General features: G+C 34.1%; 1 long non-coding RNA gene across 1 annotated transcript in view; it reads left to right on the top strand.

The window, feature by feature from the left end:
- The first annotated feature begins 6,390 nt into the window (after positions 1-6,390).
- The window catches only part of LOC134706247 (uncharacterized), a 33,921-nt gene continuing 20,522 nt past the window's right edge, over positions 6,391-19,789 (top strand). The window contains exons 1-2 of the long non-coding RNA XR_010105602.1: positions 6,391-6,500; positions 6,703-6,785. This is a non-coding gene — a long non-coding RNA (uncharacterized LOC134706247). The remainder of the gene's footprint in view (positions 6,501-6,702; positions 6,786-19,789) is intronic.

A 19,789-nucleotide genomic window follows, 5' to 3' on the forward strand; every position in this document is an offset into this window, starting at 1 on the left:
TAATTTCATTGAAATTGAGATTAGTATATAGCGATGTTATATCATAGGAAACAAGTAAATCACTCTGTTTCCTATGAGTATTTTCTATGTATCTGATAAAATGGCTAGTATCTGATAGATATGTATCTTGTGTCTTTACCAATGGAAGAAGAATATAATCTAGGTATTTTCCAATATTTAGTAATGGTCTCGAGTATTGACTAATAATCGGTCGACCTGGTACATGTACTTTTTCTTTATTCATACATTTATTTTAGTACATTTCTAATGTTTCCGTACTTAGTTTGTGAATCTTAGGAAGGAAGTGGGCTTTTTGAGTTTTAAATGTTTCACCTTCTTCTCGTAAAAATTTGAAAGAAGTTAAACTTTAGGTAAAATATTTAGAAAGCTGTGAAAATTGCAAAATTTGGTTGAACAGATAGGGACTTTTAATTGGTGGTATGACACCTTTAAGCGAAATGCGATAAAACATCAAATTCAGACAACAATTGATTTGTTTTGTCTTAACTGATCATTTGAAATAATAGTAGCCACATTTCAACCTTTTTGGTGGCAAAATGTCACATATTGCAAAGGAGTAGGTCCGGTAAGAGCCCTTTTTGGTCCCAAAATATAACAGTTTTACAAAATTGTTAAAATGTAAACTTTTAGTTATTTATTTGATAGTAGAATGGTTCTGCTACATACATATTGGCTATTTTTGGCAATACAATGCACATATATTGAGTACTAGTACCATTACGTCATGCTAAATTACTGAAATCATCAAAATTCAAGCATTTTAGTTAAATTTCAGACGGTTTTCGTGTAAAACGAAAGTGGCCGCATTCGTGTTCAGCCAAAATATTAAAATGGAAGTTGATTTGATGAGTATACATAACATATATAAAGATTGAGGATGAACACGGATGCGGCCACTTTCATTTTTGACAAAAACCATCTGAAAAGTGACATTTTTCACATATTTTGTAGATTTTTCATATTTAGCTTGAATCGGATCGTTTTTATGACTAAATGAGTTAAAATCTTTCACAAAAAATAATTGAATCAAATGAAATAGACACTTAAGTGTTTAAAAAGTGGTCAAAATCTTTCGTCAGATGAAACTGAAATTTGAGGCCAAAACTTGAGTTTGTGCTATTTTTAGCTTTTCTTACCCTGACAATATGCTTTTATACAAAAAAAAATGTCCTAAAATGTTATTATATCATTGCGTCATCCTATGTACTAAGCACTGCAGATAGCATAGCCTAATGTAAACAATGCTGAAACTCACAAAAATACCATTTATTATTCCAAATGATATTTTTATATCTAAAATTTTATTAACTGATGTAAATAAAAACAGTTACATTACCATGACTGCACTTTTGATCAATTTGTATGACTTTACTGACACCAGATGAAAAAAGGGGGGTCAATTGTCCTTGACACTTAAATACCTTCGATTTTGTACTAAATTCATTGCAAAAATTGTTGAAAGTCTTCAAAGTAGTAGAACAAACAAGGAAAAATCAGCAAAAACTGATCTTTATATTGAAAGTGTATGTTCCTGTAGCCCAAAATCAAATTTTCAAGTATTTTCTATCAAAGTCATACATTACAGTCAGTTTAAATTATGCTGTGAAATTTTAAAGATAAGTCCCATATTGGTCAGAAAGACTGTTTTTAACTACAAATTGACCAAGAATTAGGAATAAAGCAAAACAAAAGATTTCTAATCACCTTTTTTGTCTCTTTTGATGTCTCTTTAAGCGAAATGCGGTGAAACATCAAATTCAAAAAACAAATGATTTTTTTTGTCTTAACTGATCATTTGAAATAATACTAGCCACATTTCAACCTTTTTGGTGGCAAAATGTCACATATTGCAAACGTAGAGCCTAAAACTTGAGTTTGTGCTATTTTCAGCTTTTCTCACCCTGACAATATGCTTTTATATAAAAAAAAAAAACCCATCCTAAATTGTTATAAATGCACAGAAAGTTGTTTTTGGGGTGTTGAACATTGAAACATAGGTTGGTTACTACCCCAAACAAATTTTGTCATGCAGATTTAATGAAATTATCTGATTTTTACCCCTTATATCATTGCGTCATACTATGTTCTTGGCAGATAGCATAGCCTAATGTAAACAATGCTAAATAAATGCAGTGTTAATTGAGCTGTGACATTTTTAATATAAGTCGCACATTGGTCAGAAAGACTGTTTTTAACTACAAATTGACTAAGGATTAAGAATAAAGCAAAACAAAAGATTTCTAATCAACTTTTTTGTCTCTTTCGGTGTCATACCACCAATTTCTCCCTCAAATTTAGAACGTCATATGTGAAAGTAGGCCTACTCTGATAATAAAAAGTGCATTTGATGTCATTGTTCACCTAAACTAACCAACACATTTGCAGAAATGAAACTTTTGTTGAAAAATATATATTAAGACCATTTTGATTCAAATTTTACCAGTCTTGGAGTTTGCATTTAAAATTGATGATAAATGCGCTCCGTGGTATACTAATTTAAGATTTCCAGAAAACCAGGGGTTATTTTTAGTGGTACCTCCTTTCGGGAGCTCTCTTCATTCTTATATGATTTTGAATGTATGTTGAAAGTTGGCATGCAGAAAGGTGACACCTGAACAATTCAGGATATACCTAGTTTCTATAAAGTTAAACTTAAGGTAAAATATTTAGAAAGCTGTGAAAATAGCAAAATTTGGTTTAACAGATAGGGACTTTTAATTGGTGGTATGACACCTAAAACTACGTCCCTTCATAAACCGTCATCCATTTAACCGAGTTCAATATTTTCTTGAAAAGGAACTTTAGGTTACTCATGGATGCAGTTGAGGTCCATGCTTCATGATAAGTTATTAAACAAGTGCCAAAATGGACCAAAAATTTACTTTTGATCTGAATCGTCCAAAACTGTACAGTTTAATATTTAGAAGCGCTTCATTAATCGTCGTTTTAATATTTTCATACAGATTTTGAACCCTTTTAATAGGCCGTAGATGTGGATGCTTTAGCTTTCCATCACGACATATATTTTGAAGTTTAAGCAAAAAAGCCTGCACTCATATTGCTGTGCACGCAAAAAACCTTACTTGCAAAGACTCACAAAGAACTTTTGGCTAACAGTCTCACTGGTAATTCCTTTATACAATACATCATATAGAAAAGAAGAGATTTTAGAAAATTGTAAATCCGTCCTTTATTTTCTTATAAAAATCATATATGCATCTTATAAAGACCGATATGTATCCGGGTGTTCAAGATGTTCGATTAAACATCTTTCTAAATTTAACAAAAAATCTTTGTATGTAATAATATATTGAACACTCATAAAAACGGAGGTTTGGCTAGCCAACAAAAAAGTTCGACCAACCATTGTTTCTTAAAATGTCCTGTACCAAGTCAGGGAAATGGCCATTGTTATATTAAAGTTCGTTTTTCTGTGTGTTGCGTTATAGTGTTGTGTTTCTGTTGGGTCGTTGTTCTCCTCTTATATATTATGTGTTTCCCTCAGTTTTAGTTTGTAACTTGGATTTGCTTTTCCTCAATCGATTTATGAATTTCGAACAGCAATATACTTCTGTTGCCTTTATTTACGACACATGAGTTAAAAATGAAAAATTCATGGTTCTTTTTTTTCACTAAAAGTTGTTTTCATTAAACAATTACCTACTTGTGGACGTAAGGTATTTACTACATCATTGAATATGATTTCTTAAGCCACTAAAATCATAAATTGTTAAGACTATAATTGTATACTATAATAAACTGCTTAAAAACAAGTTTAATTGAATGCGAATAAATAAAAGAAATATAAAATCTAACAAAATAGTAAATCAATATTGAAAAAAAATTACAAAATGAAAGCAAAAGAAAAAAAACTTACAAAAAAATCCCCATATGTATTGAACGAAAAGTTCACAAATTGTAAAGGAGAGTTTCATCCTCACTTTTTCATTTATGTTTGAACTTTTTTTTTTATTTCTTCGTGTTCTTTTGCACTTATTGTTTTTGTTTCTTCATTCAATTAAAGATGCGAGAAATTAAATGTTTTTTTTTTTATTTCAGTCACGCCTTGTACAGCCGGTCCTTGTATACATGGATATTGCAATTTGTCTAACTCTATGGAAATTTATCCCTTTCCGAACCCATTGTATAAAAAAATGTAATCAACGTGTGGTTGCTAGTGATCTCAAAAGATCATTGGATGATTTTAAGGGTCATGACCTTTTTAGCTAACTGAATGAATCAAAATGTGATAACAGGTGTTAATGAAATTGACAACTTCGTGCAATGTGAAAGGCACTCGAAGAGGATTTTTGGTTAACAAAAAAAGAAAATGTCTTTTTAATCATTAGAGAAACAGATTCTTACATAGTTACTCGTGGATTATCGAATTTATCCAATCTCGATAGTTAAATTATAAATTTTAAAGTCCTCGCCGAGGCGGCTTGGACTTTAAAATTGATAATTTAACTATCTCGAAATTTGATAATCCACTGGTATCAATGTAAGAATCTATATATAACTAATGATGGTTATACATGTACTTGTGATTCGGTATACTTCGGTGTCAACTATCAATATAAGTACACAAATTCATTATTACATACTGACATTCTTGATCAACAAGATCAAAGAGAGAAAATAGATTCAAATACAATTTAAATTACTAGTAAAAAAGATGGAGTAATCTATAACACCTGAAAAAATCAAAAGTTTAACTATACAATCAATATAAATATTGGAACAACCACTGTCATATTCCTGACATGGTACAGGCATATTCCCCAAAAAATGGTGGTTACTTTACCATTCCAAGACTTTTTGGTCCCTAGGAAGTTGTATATTATAGGTCGAGTGATAATAACCGGGCTGATATCGAATGTACTCGATAACATAGTAAGACTAATATAGAAAATATTATCCATGTGGTTTATACTAAAGTCGCCATTCCCTCAAGCTCTGATCCGCAAAATCTGTTGAAGGAAAAAAGTTTCAAAACGAAAACGATAAATGTACAGAAAAAAAATCTCAAAAGTACTGAACTCTGAGGAAAATTCAAAACGTAAAGCCCTTAATCAAATGTCAAAATCTAAAGCTCAAACGTATGAATACGACTTTATACAGGTATTTTCTTGCTAGTTTAACCTCCCATCTGTATGACAGTCACATACAATTCCATTACTTTGGAAACGATGTGTGAACAAAACAAACAGACATAATATGTTAATATGTCAAAAATAAAGGTTCAGCAGTCAACATTGTGTTGTAATCTTTATCACAATAAAACAAACACATATGATACAAAGAAGCACAAAAGGGCATATAAACAAAGCAGACAAGCATTTGAAAATTTACCATAGCAGCACAACAACACAATAATGGGATGTAGAAGAACAAAGCCAGATCATATGTAGCAAAGAAACACAAAACGGCATATAGACAAAGAAAATTAGCAAAAATGAAAGAAAGGAATACAAATATTGTACCATTGAACAATAACAAAAAGACAGGATGTATATAAGTACAGATCCACGTCCAATGGATATCCCCATATTATTATTAAGATGATAAACATTTGCAACTCATATTTGCATATATTTGGAAACATCTTTATCTTATGTTTGTATATTTAACGTGAAAATAAAAAATGATTCTGAAATTAAAAATCAGCAGATAATAATAACATTGGTGTTCAAATCTTCAATCAACCTTGGCACTTTATTGATATAAGTAAAAATGTCCCACGTCATCGTCTTACGTTTGAAAACGGTCCAAGATATTTTGATATTGATCTTGATTCTATATTTCAGAATAAACAAATTATTATCCCCCCATAAGCAATGCATTGCTATACATATCTTGAACAAGCATATATGGAAAATCTGTAATTATTCTGGGTTTATTTGATAAAATTTTCGCTTTATAAAATTTCAAATACTGTACATGTACCTACTCTTTGAAAATCAAATGCAATGGTTATATCGCGTGTTGGTAGCGTATCGTGTAGACAGCGTGACACTGTTGTAGGACTGAGCTTCTGATTCTAGATTGCAATGAATTGGAATTGGAAGTTTCTGCGTACTGATGTTTCTCGCAAAGACGTTACTTTTTTCGATGCAGGCTGGTGATTGTGGGATAGTTGCAATATCTATGATAATTATTTAATGTCATCCCTGAGGATCGTCATTGTTTTGGCAGTTAAGTTTGTTCTTTATTTGATATAATTAAAAATTGATAGTTTCAAATCTGGATTGAAATATAGCATTTATTTGAAGTACAACAATATGGAATGCAGACTATGTGGGAAATTCAACTATGCTTTTGCATTGTAAAATTTGCTGACTGTAACATATTTATTTTTTATTTTTTAGACAATCCATGTGCGGCTAATCCGTGTAAGAATGGTGGCACATGTGAAGTTCGTCCAGATTATTCCTACAGATGTGCATGTACTCCAAACAGTAGAGGTTCACATTGTCAATGTGAGTTATCAAAACATATAAGTGTATCTATATAGCTACTCCTCAAGTTCAAAAGTAACCAATTCTGCAAACTGAACACATCCAAGTAATAAATGAACATAAGATCAGAAAATATTTGCTATGTCAATGCTGTATTTTTCATACTTTACTTGCTGAACGCATTCTACTAATTATATCTGACATATTTTTGTCTTATGTTTAGACTCTTGCATCAAAGAATGGATACTGCATGAGACAACGTGTTACTACTTCAGCACCTTTGGAGTTAATTGGTTGCGTGCACAGGTAAAATGTATTGAAATAAGTTTTCATTTTTTTCATTTTTGTTGTTGTAATTCTTGAAATTTTGCTTGACCCAATGTGTGAAATAACATACTACAGTATTACACACAAACTACAAAATTTAAGAAACAGGGGATAGACTGATCAACATTGACAATTAGGGTCAGTTTTAAACAAAACTTAACGGCAAAACAGATGATTTCAGCGTCCCAACTGAGAACAATCAATTTCAATGTAGCAAGATTTCAGCAGCGCCTGCATACGGAGTATATATCTTCCAATTTATACGATAGTCCCGGGCTTGTATTACCTATCATGATTTCCTTGATAAAGGATTGCTACCCACAAGAAAGCTATTAAACCAAATGTGACCTACCGAATTAGACTATTTATCGGATGTGTAATAACATATGCAACACGATGGATGCCATATGTGAAGCAGGATCTGATTACCCTTCTGGAGCACCTGAGATCACCAATTTTTTTTTAGGGGGGTCGTGTTGCTAACTCTTTTGTTTTCTATATTGTTTATTATTTGTCCGTTTGTCTTTTTATTTTTAGCCATGGCGTTTTTAGTCTATTTTAGATCTTCAGTTTGACTGTCCGTATGGTATCTTTCGTCACTCTTTTATTCTTTTATAGGGATATATTAAACAACTATATCCTTTTTATGAGGCCGATACAATTATTTATTAAATAATACAATTATAACAGCCCTAATAATAACAAAACGCCATGTGTCATCCCGTTGACGTCATCCTAGTCATTAAAATCACGTGATCTATATTGCTTTTCAGTCCGGTCCAATATTTCCAATACGGACTTGCAATGAATTCTGAATAACTTGTAAATATATATCGTGCATGTAATTCAGGATACATTGCCAGTCCGTATTGTACAAATTGGCCCTTTATTCTCATTTAATGTATCTAATACAACATTTAGAACACGTCTGTATTTAAAAAGTTGGATTATTTAGTAAAATTGTTATCAACTGGCTGTTTCTGTATTGGCACTGGTAAAGGCTATAGTATAATAATTTTGTAAATCTGATAATTTATACAAGCAAGATGTATTTACACTATAGCAAAATATAACAAAGTTTTCAAATCCCGATCATAGAACTTGGACATTTATATCCATTAGTGATAGAGAACTTTCACTATTGATACGCATTATATAGCCATCTAACAATTGTTATCGTAATATCATTCCAACATATTTCCTAAAACTCAACATTGAGAACATCTATACTTGTTTATTTGGAAATATTTGTTTGGTATAAAGATCACAGATATTTCCGTAAATAAGCTCCTTAAGCTTCTTCCTGATAATAGTTATCAAAAGTTATAATTTAGTACGCCACACTCGAGTTTCGTCTAAATAAGACTCATCAGTGACACTCATGTCAAAAAATTTATAAATCCAAACAAGTACAAATTTGAAGAGCATTGAGGATCCGAAATTCCAAAAAAATGTGCCAAATATGGCTAAGGTAATCTATGCCTAGGATAAGAAAATCCTTAGTTTTTTCGAAAAATTCAAAAGCTTTGTAAACAGGAATTGTATAAAAATGACTACATAATTTATGTTCATATAAACACCGAAGTGTTGTTACTGGGCTGGTGATACCCTCGGGGGCGAAATGTCCACCAGCGTTGCCATCGACCCAGTAATGTAAATAGTTATCAAAGGTACCGGGATTATAATTAAGTACGCCAGCCTTACTTTAGCAGTAACATGTTTTAAAGACCGTTATTTAGTGCTTTTGATCTAGCTACACAAAAGGTTTCATATTATAGGACACTTTAAAACTGAGCGGAATTTCGAAGAGAGAGGAATCATTTAAAGCCATAGGATTCCAGGGGGAGAAAACTTAAAAACAAAATTATTTAAAGTTTATATCAACAAGTCACCAACAATTTGGTTTGGATAGTCATATTGGCTTTTTAAGCAACGAATTGTTTTTTTCTTTTTTATATTGCAAATCCTTGCCTATTCAATTCCGATCAGTGATTTTCAAAAATTACATACAAGAATTCAAAAACAATCTATTCATGACCACTTTATCTTTTAATAAGGATATAATCAAAGAAAAACAAGAATACAAGCCAAATTATACAGTATAAAACTTTTTAGTCATTAAAGTAAAGCTAAAAAAAGTTATCAAAAGTACCAGGATTATAATATTAAACGCCAGACGCGCGTTTCGTCTACATAAGACTCATCAGTGACGCTCAGATCAAAATAGTTAAAAAGCCAAACAAATACAAAGTTGAAATTGTGCCAAATACGGCTAAGGTAATCTACTCCTGGGGTAAGAAAATCCTTAGTTTTTCGAAAACATTTAATCTGCTGATATGAGATCATGCTCTCAATAGTAACGACTTCAGTATGTACCAGGGGTTTCAATATCACAAACAAGTCAAAATTTTTACTGTATTTTAAAAAAAACACAGCATACAAGACAATCATTTATTTAATTACCGGTAATCAAATGCTCCGATTATGTCACTTGACCCATATATTTATTTCTCAAAGTTACTTTATCGAAATTAAGTTGAAAAAAAAAAAATCTGAAGTGATTTGATATGTCTTTTTTTTATTTATGAGTTATAAGAATAAAACAAGAGTTTCAAACACACCGGAATGCCGAAGGTGTACGCGACTTACTTCTTGTGTATATTTTAGCATACTTCTATCCTATATGTCAAAATATTTTTGTCAGAGGTAGAGTTTAAGATCTCTGATAGTACCTCTTGTATATTTTTTTCGGTCATCTTTCCGTAAAAAATGGGTCAAAAAGAATTTATAAGGATGCATCTTTAAGAACAAATATGAATACATTTAACCTTAATCATTTTTTTTAACTTCTCGTCTTTAATTATAATGATGTATGGATTCTAGATAGAGTCTATGCAAAAGTATGCGTGATTTGAATGTCCCGTTTGGTATCTTTCTTCTTTTATCTATAACATCATTGCTCACAATTTTTTTTTATGAAATTTTGGCGTTTAACTTATGAAAATCGGGCATGTGCGGACTATTTAATTGTTTTTTTTTTTTCTAAAATAATATCTTTATTGCACTTTTCTTTGCTGTTTTTACAAATTACTCGACTTACAGCAGTTGGCCGAGTATCCCTGTGAATTAGTCACTTGATAACCAGGGAATTTATTCAGTGAATTCATGTTTATAGGTAGTACGTTAATTTTACAATTTATAGGTATAATATACATCTTAGACATACATTTTACAAAATTTGTACAGTTTTGTCAGGTTTTGTTTTTAAAGATTAAAACTTTGTGATCATTTACCTTTTGTTGAAAGCCGTTAAAGCTGATTGATCAGTTGTCCTGATTAGTTCGTATTTGGCACAACTTTTTGGAATTTTGGATCCGCAATGCTCTTCAACTTTGTATTTATTTGGCTTTTTAACTATTTTGATCTGAGCGTCACTGATGAGTCTTATGTAGACGAAACGCGCGTCTGGCGTATAAAATTATAATCCTGGTACTTTTGATAACTATTTACACCACTGGGTCGATGCCACTGCTGGTGGACGTTTCGTCCCCGAGGGTATCACCAGCCCAGTAGTCAGCATTTCGGTGTTGACATGAATATCAATTATATGGTCATTTTTATAAATTTTCTGTTTACAAAACTTTGAATTTTTCGAAATACTAAGGATTTTCTTACCCCAGGAGTAGATTACCTTAGCCGTATTTGGCACAACTTTTTGGAATTTTGGATCCGCAATGCTCTTCATCTTTGTATTTATTTGGCTTTTTAACTATTTTGATCTGAGCGTCACTGATGAGTCTTATGTAGACGAAACGCGCGTCTGGCGTATAAAATTATAATCCTGGTACTTTTGATAACTATTTACACCACTGGGTCGATGCCACTGCTGGTGGACGTTTCGTCCCCGAGGGTATCACCAGCCCAGTAGTCAGCATTTCGGTGTTGACATGAATATCAATTATATGGTCATTTTTATAAATTTTCTGTTTACAAAACTTTGAATTTTTCGAAATACTAAGGATTTTCTTACCCCAGGAGTAGATTACCTTAGCCGTATTTGGCACAACTTTTTGGAATTTTGGATCCGCAATGCTCTTCAACTTTGTATTTATTTGGCTTTTTAACTATTTTGATCTGAGCGTCACTGATGAGTCTTATGTAGACGAAACGCGCGTCTGGCGTATAAAATTATAATCCTGGTACTTTTGATAACTATTTACACCACTGGGTCGATGCCACTGCTGGTGGACGTTTCGTCCCCGAGGGTATCACCAGCCCAGTAGTCAGCATTTCGGTGTTGACATGAATATCAATTAATGGTCATTTTTATAAATGTTCTGTTTACAAAACTTTGAATTTTTCGAAATACTAAGGATTTTCTTACCCCAGGAGTAGATTACCTTAGCCGTATTTGGCACAACTTTTTGGAATTTTGGATCCGCAATGCTCTTCAACTTTGTATTTATTTGGCTTTTTAACTATTTTGATCTGAGCGTCACTGATGAGTCTTATGTAGACGAAACGCGCGTCTGGCGTATAAAATTATAATCCTGGTACTTTTGATAACTATTTACACCACTGGGTCGATGCCACTGCTGGTGGACGTTTCGTCCCCGAGGGTATCACCAGCCCAGTAGTCAGCATTTCGGTGTTGACATGAATGTCAATTATATGGTAATTTTTATAAATTTTCTGTTTACAAAACTTTGAATTTTTCGATATACTAAGGATTTTCTTACCCCAGGAGTAGATTACCTTAGCCGTATTTGGCACAACTTTTTGGAATTTTGGATCCGCAATGCTCTTCAACTTTGTTTTTATTTGGCTTTTTAACTATTTTGATCTGAGCGTCACTGATGAGTCTTATGTAGACGAAACGCGCGTCTGGCGTATAAAATTATAATCCTGGTACTTTTGATAACTATTTACACCACTGGGTCGATGCCACTGCTGGTGGACGTTTCGTCCCCGAGGGTATCACCAGCCCAGTAGTCAGCATTTCGGTGTTGACATGAATATCAATTATATGGTCATTTTTATAAATTTTCTGTTTACAAAACTTTGAATTTTTCGAAATACTAAGGATTTTCTTACCCCAGGAGTAGATTACCTTAGCCGTATTTGGCACAACTTTTTGGAATTTTGGATCCGCAATGCTCTTCAACTTTGTATTTATTTGGCTTTTTAACTATTTTGATCTGAGCGTCACTGATGAGTCTTATGTAGACGAAACGCGCGTCTGGCGTATAAAATTATAATCCTGGTACTTTTGATAACTATTTACACCACTGGGTCGATGCCACTGCTGGTGGACGTTTCGTCCCCGAGGGTATCACCAGCCCAGTAGTCAGCATTTCGGTGTTGACATGAATATCAATTATATGGTCATTTTTATAAATTTTCTGTTTACAAAACTTTGAATTTTTCGAAATACTAAGGATTTTCTTACCCCAGGAGTAGATTACCTTAGCCTTATTTGGCACAACTTTTTGGAATTTTGAATCCGCAATGCTCTTCAACTTTGTATTTATTTGGCTTTTTAACTATTTTGATCTGAGCGTCACTGATGAGTCTTATGTAGACGAAACGCGCGTCTGGCGTATAAAATTATAATCCTGGTACTTTTGATAACTATTTACACCACTGGGTCGATGCCACTGCTGGTGGACGTTTCGTCCCCGAGGGTATCACCAGCCCAGTAGTCAGCATTTCGGTGTTGACATGAATGTCAATTATATGGTCATTTTTATAAATTTTCTGTTTACAAAACTTTGAATGTTTCGAAATACTAAGGATTTTCTTACCCCAGGAGTAGATTACCTTAGCCGTATTTGGCACAACTTTTTGGAATTTTGGATCCGCAATGCTCTTCAACTTTGTATTTATTTGGCTTTTTAACTATTTTGATCTGAGAGTCACTGGTGAGTCTTATGTAGACGAAACGCGAGTCTGGCGTATAAAATTATAATCCTGGTACTTTTGATAACTATTTACACCACTGGGTCGATGCCACTGCTGGTGGACGTTTCGTCCCCGAGGGTATCACCAGCCCAGTAGTCAGCATTTCGGTGTTGACATGAATGTCAATTATATGGTCATTTTTATAAATTTTCTGTTTACAAAACTTTGAATTTTTCAAAATACTAAGGATTTTCTTACCCCAGGAGTAGATTACCTTAGCCGTATTTGGCACAACTTTTTGGAATTTTGGATCCGCAATGCTCTTCAACTTTGTATTTATTTGGCTTTTTAACTATTTTGATCTGAGCGTCACTGATGAGTCTTATGTAGACGAAACGCGCGTCTGGCGTATAAAATTATAATCCTGGTACTTTTGATAACTATTTACACCACTGGGTCGATGCCACTGCTGGTGGACGTTTCGTCCCCGAGGGTATCACCAGCCCAGTAGTCAGCATTTCGGTGTTGACATGAATATCAATTATATGGTCATTTTTATAAATTTTCTGTTTACAAAACTTTGAATTTTTCGAAATACTAAGGATTTTCTTACCCCAGGAGTAGATTACCTTAGCCGTATTTGGCACAACTTTTTGGAATTTTGGATCCGCAATGCTCTTCAACTTTGTATTTATTTGGCTTTTTAACTATTTTGATCTGAGCGTCACTGATGAGTCTTATGTAGACGAAACGCGCGTCTGGCGTATAAAATTATAATCCTGGTACTTTTGATAACTATTTACACCACTGGGTCGATGCCACTGCTGGTGGACGTTTCGTCCCCGAGGGTATCACCAGCCCAGTAGTCAGCATTTCGGTGTTGACATGAATGTCAATTATATGGTCATTTTTATAAATTTTCTGTTTACAAAACTTTGAATTTTTCGAAATACTAAGGATTTTCTTACCCCAGGAGTAGATTACCTTAGCCGTTTTTGGCACAACTTTTTGGAATTTTGGATCCGCAATGCTCTTCAACTTTGTATTTATTTGGCTTTTTAACTATTTTGATCTGAGCGTCACTGATGAGTCTTATGTAGACGAAACGCGCGTCTGGCGTATAAAATTATAATCCTGGTACTTTTGATAACTATTTACACCACTGGGTCGATGCCACTGCTGGTGGACGTTTCGTCCCCGAGGGTATCACCAGCCCAGTAGTCAGCATTTCGGTGTTGACATGAATATCAATTATATGGTCATTTTTATAAATTTTCTGTTTACAAAACTTTGAATTTTTCGAAATACTAAGGATTTTCTTACCCCAGGAGTAGATTACCTTAGCCGTATTTGGCACAACTTTTTGGAATTTTGGATCCGCAATGCTCTTCAACTTTGTATTTATTTGGCTTTTTAACTATTTTGATCTGAGCGTCACTGATGAGTCTTATGTAGATGAAACGCGCGTCTGGCGTATAAAATTATAATCCTGGTACTTTTGATAACTATTTACACCACTGGGTCGATGCCACTGCTGGTGGACGTTTCGTCCCCGAGGGTATCACCAGCCCAGTAGTCAGCATTTCGGTGTTGACATGAATATCAATTATATGGTCATTTTTATAAATTTTCTGTTTACAAAACTTTGAATTTTTCGAAATACTAAGGATTTTCTTACCCCAGGAGTAGATTACCTTAGCCGTATTTGGCACAACTTTTTGGAATTTTGGATCCGCAATGCTCTTCAACTTTGTATTTATTTGGCTTTTTAACTATTTTGATCTGAGCGTCACTGATGAGTCTTATGTAGATGAAACGCGCGTCTGGCGTATAAAATTATAATCCTGGTACTTTTGATAACTATTTACACCACTGGGTCGATGCCACTGCTGGTGGACGTTTCGTCCCCGAGGGTATCACCAGCCCAGTAGTCAGCATTTCGGTGTTGACATGAATATCAATTATATGGTCATTTTTATAAATTTTCTGTTTACAAAACTTTGAATTTTTCGAAATACTTAGGATTTTCTTACCCCAGGAGTAGATTACCTTAGCCGTATTTGGCACAACTTTTTGGAATTTTGGATCCGCAATGCTCTTCAACTTTGTATTTATTTGGCTTTTTAACTATTTTGATCTGAGCGTCACTGATGAGTCTTATGTAGACGAAACGCGCGTCTGGCGTATAAAATTATAATCCTGGTACTTTTGATAACTATTTACACCACTGGGTCGATGCCACTGCTGGTGGACGTTTCGTCTCCGAGGGTATCACCAGCCCAGTAGTCAGCATTTCGGTGTTGACATGAATATCAATTATATGGTCATTTTTATAAATTTTCTGTTTACAAAACTTTGAATTTTTCGAAATACTAAGGATTTTCCTACCCCAGGAGTAGATTACCTTAGCCGTATTTGGCACAACTTTTTGGAATTTTGGATCCGCAATGCTCTTCAACTTTGTATTTATTTGACTTTTTAACTATTTTGATCTGAGCGTCACTGATGAGTCTTATGTAGACGAAACGCGCGTCTGGCGTATAAAATTATAATCCTGGTACTTTTGATAACTATTTACACCACTGGGTCGATGCCACTGCTGGTGGACGTTTCGTCCCCGAGGGTATCACCAGCCCAGTAGTCAGCATTTCGGTGTTGACATGAATAACAATTATATGGTCATTTTTATAAATTTTCTGTTTACAAAACTTTGAATTTTTCGAAATACTAAGGATTTTCTTACCCCAGGAGTAGATTACCTTAGCCGTATTTGGCACAACTTTTTGGAATTTTGGATCCGCAATGCTCTTCAACTTTGTATTTATTTGGCTTTTTAACTATTTTGATCTGAGCGTCACTGATGAGTCTTATGTAGACGAAGCGCGCGTCTGGCGTATAAAATTATAATCCTGGTACTTTTGATAACTATTTACACCACTGGGTCGATGCCACTGCTGGTGGACGTTTCGTCCCCGAGGGTATCACCAGCCCAGTAGTCAGCATTTCGGTGTTGACATGAATGTCAATTATATGGTCATTTTTATAAATTTTCTGTTTACAAAACTTTGAATTTTTCGAAATACTAAGGATTTTCTTACCCCAGGAGTAGATTACCTTAGCCGTATTTGGCACAACTTTTTGGAATTTTGGATCCGCAATGCTCTTCAACTTTGTATTTATTTGGCTTTTTAACTATTTTGATCTGAGCGTCACTGATGAGTCTTATGTAGACGAAACGCGCGTCTGGCGTATAAAATTATAATCCTGGTACTTTTGATAACTATTTACACCACTGGGTCGATGCCACTGCTGGTGGACGTTTCGTCCCCGAGGGTATCACCAGCCCAGTAGTCAGCATTTCGGTGTTGACATGAATATCAATTATATGGTCATTTTTATAAATTTTCTGTTTACAAAACTTTGAATTTTTCGAAATACTACGGATTTTCTTACCCCAGGAGTAGATTACCTTAGCCGTATTTGGCACAACTTTTTGGAATTTTGGATCCGCAATGCTCTTCAACTTTGTATTTTTTGGCTTTTTAACTATTTTGATCTGAGCGTCACTGATGAGTCTTATGTAGACGAAACGCGCGTCTGGCGTATAAAATTATAATCCTGGTACTTTTGATAACTATTTACACCACTGGGTCGATGCCACTGCTGGTGGACGTTTCGTCCCCGAGGGTATCACCAGCCCAGTAGTCAGCATTTCGGTGTTGACATGAATGTCAATTATATGGTCATTTTTATAAATTTTCTGTTTACAAAACTTTGAATTTTTCGAAATACTAAGGATTTTCTTACCCCAGGAGTAGATTACCTTAGCCGTATTTGGCACAACTTTTTGAAATTTTGGATCCGCAATGCTCTTCAACTTTGTATTTATTTGGCTTTTTAACTATTTTGATCTGAGCGTCACTGATGAGTCTTATGTAGACGAAACGCGCGTCTGGCGTATAAAATTATAATCCTGGTACTTTTGATAACTATTTACACCACTGGGTCGATGCCACTGCTGGTGGACGTTTCGTCCCCGAGGGTATCACCAGCCCAGTAGTCAGCATTTCGGTGTTGACATGAATATCAATTATATGGTCATTTTTATAAATTTTCTGTTTACAAAACTTTGAATTTTTCGAAATACTAAGGATTTTCTTACCCCAGGAGTAGATTACCTTAGCCGTATTTGGCACAACTTTTTGGAATTTTGGATCCGCAATGCTCTTCAACTTTGTATTTATTTGGCTTTTTATCTATTTTGATCTGAGCGTCACTGATGAGTCTTATGTAGACGAAACGCGCGTCTGGCGTATAAAATTATAATCCTGGTACTTTTGATAACTATTTACACCACTGGGTCGATGCCACTGCTGGTGGACGTTTCGTCCCCGAGGGTATCACCAGCCCAGTAGTCAGCATTTCGGTGTTGACATGAATATCAATTATATGGTCATTTTTATAAATTTTCTGTTTACAAAACTTTGAATTTTTCGAAATACTAAGGATTTTCTTACCCCAGGAGTAGATTACCTTAGCCGTATTTGGCACAACTTTTTGGAATTTTGGATCCGCAATGCTCTTCAACTTTGTATTTATTTGGCTTTTTAACTATTTTGATCTGAGCGTCACTGATGAGTCTTATGTAGACGAAACGCGCGTCAGGCGTATAAAATTATAATCCTGGTACTTTTGATAACTATTTACACCACTGGGTCGATGCCACTGCTGGTGGACGTTTCGTCCCCGAGGGTATCACCAGCCCAGTAGTCAGCATTTCGGTGTTGACATGAATATCAATTATATGGTCATTTTTATAAATTTTCTGTTTACAAAACTTAGAATTTTTCGAAATACTAAGGATTTTCTTACCCCAGGAGTAGATTACCTTAGCCGTATTTGGCACAACTTTTTGGAATTTTGGATCCGCAATGCTCTTCAACTTTGTATTTATTTGGCTTTTTAACTATTTTGATCTGAGCGTCACTGATGAGTCTTATGTAGACGAAACGCGCGTCTGGCGTATAAAATTATAATCCTGGTACTTTTGATAACTATTTACACCACTGGGTCGATGCCACTGCTGGTGGACGTTTCGTCTCCGAGGGTATCACCAGCCCAGTAGTCAGCATTTCGGTGTTGACATGAATATCAATTATATGGTCATTTTTATAAATTTTCTGTTTACAAAACTTTGAATTTTTCGAAATACTAAGGATTTTCTTACCCCAGGAGTAGATTACCTTAGCCGTATTTGGCACAACTTTTTGGAATTTTGGATCCGCAATGCTCTTCAACTTTGTATTTATTTGGCTTTTTAACTATTTTGATCTGAGCGTCACTGATGAGTCTTATGTAGACGAAACGCGCGTCTGGCGTATAAAATTATAATCCTGGTACTTTTGATAACTATTATCGAGTCTCACATACAACTTTTAAAAAACTTTAGCTAAAATTTGTATAATATGGTTAGTCTCGAAACTTTAATTGAACCTTCATTGAATTTTTATGCATAAATGAGTTTGGAGACACAATTCTGTACATTCGTTTGCAGTAAGCATGCTGTTTGGTTTATTGCCACGTGTTCATATAAATTATCAACTTTTGCTTAAATTTTCTATACATGAGAGTATTTTAGATCTAGCTTTTCATGATCATAGGTATCTTTTTACATCATTTAAAAATTGCTTTTTTTAGCATTAATATATTTGTTAATTTCGTATGTGTTTAAAACTTCATTTCTGAAGACCGCAAAAGCGTCTATGCCTTTTTGTTTATAATTTGATATATGAGTACTTTTATGGATAGAATATATTACGATAGTTAGGAAGAGATTTATATCGTGATTCATAGGATCATGTATTTTTGGATCCTTAACGCTCTTCAACTTTGTACTTGTTTGGCTGTATGAATATTTTGATATGAGCGTCACTGATGAGTCTTATGTAGACGAATTGCGCGTCTGGCTTACTAAATTATAATCCTGGTACATTTGATAACTATTTACCCCACTGGGTCGATGGCACTGCTGGTGGACGTTTCGTCCTTGAGGGTATCAGCAGCCTAGTAGTCAACACTTCGGTGTTGACATGAATATCAATAATGTGGTCATTTAAAAAATTTCCTGTAAAACAAAATTTGAATTTTCGAAAAACTAAGGATTTTCTTATCCCAGGCATAGATTACCTTAGCCGTATTTGGCACAACTTTTTGGAATTTTGGATCCTTAATGCTCTTCAACTTTGTACTTGTTTGGCTTTATGAATATTTTGATATGAGCTTCACTGATGAGTCTTATGTAGACGAAACACGCGTCTGGCGTACTTAATTTTTAATCCTGGTACATTTGATAACTATTATAACCCAGTACCAAAGTTCTGAAATTAAATATATGTGACCCAATTTTGATTTTGCTTACAAGTACATATACTTTCTTCCAAAATTCATGGAAGAATTGACATTTAAGAAAAATGTGTTCGTAATCTTCAGTCAGGTTACACAAGTCACACATGCTTTGATTGTAGTTACATAATTATATAATAATATTAGATTATTGACCAAATTATGATTGCATATTATATTTACAATTCTGTATGCGCGCACGTTCTACCTTTTTGTTAGCAAAACCGTTCAAAATCATATGTATACCTAATTAGAGTTGATCCACATTTTAAAAGTTGTGCACTGAACATGGAAATGTGGTGCACGGTATCTAAGCGCCACATTTTATTGTATTCTCCTGTATTTATAAACGCCTCTTTCTTCTTGTGGTAGGGTGCTCCACTCGACAGACGGGCAATAAAAGTGATAAGGGATTAGATATTTGGTCACTCTTAAATAAATCTTCTTTCAACCGGCATTTACAACATTGCCAATGTGAGACATGTGTTTGGCTGTGCAGTATTTAAAAGTACACAGTCATATCTGATAGCTTAGTTTAAACGTATTTTACTGTTCAAACAAATGGATTAGACAACTAAGTTATGTCTTCTCCATAATAGTCATGAATTTACATTATATTTATATAGCACATTACATAAATTTGTAATTATCTAATAAGCATGAAGGCATGAAAAATAATT

This window comes from Mytilus trossulus, chromosome 1, assembly GCF_036588685.1.
Source record: "Mytilus trossulus isolate FHL-02 chromosome 1, PNRI_Mtr1.1.1.hap1, whole genome shotgun sequence".
Lineage (NCBI taxonomy): Eukaryota > Metazoa > Mollusca > Bivalvia > Mytilida > Mytilidae > Mytilus > Mytilus trossulus.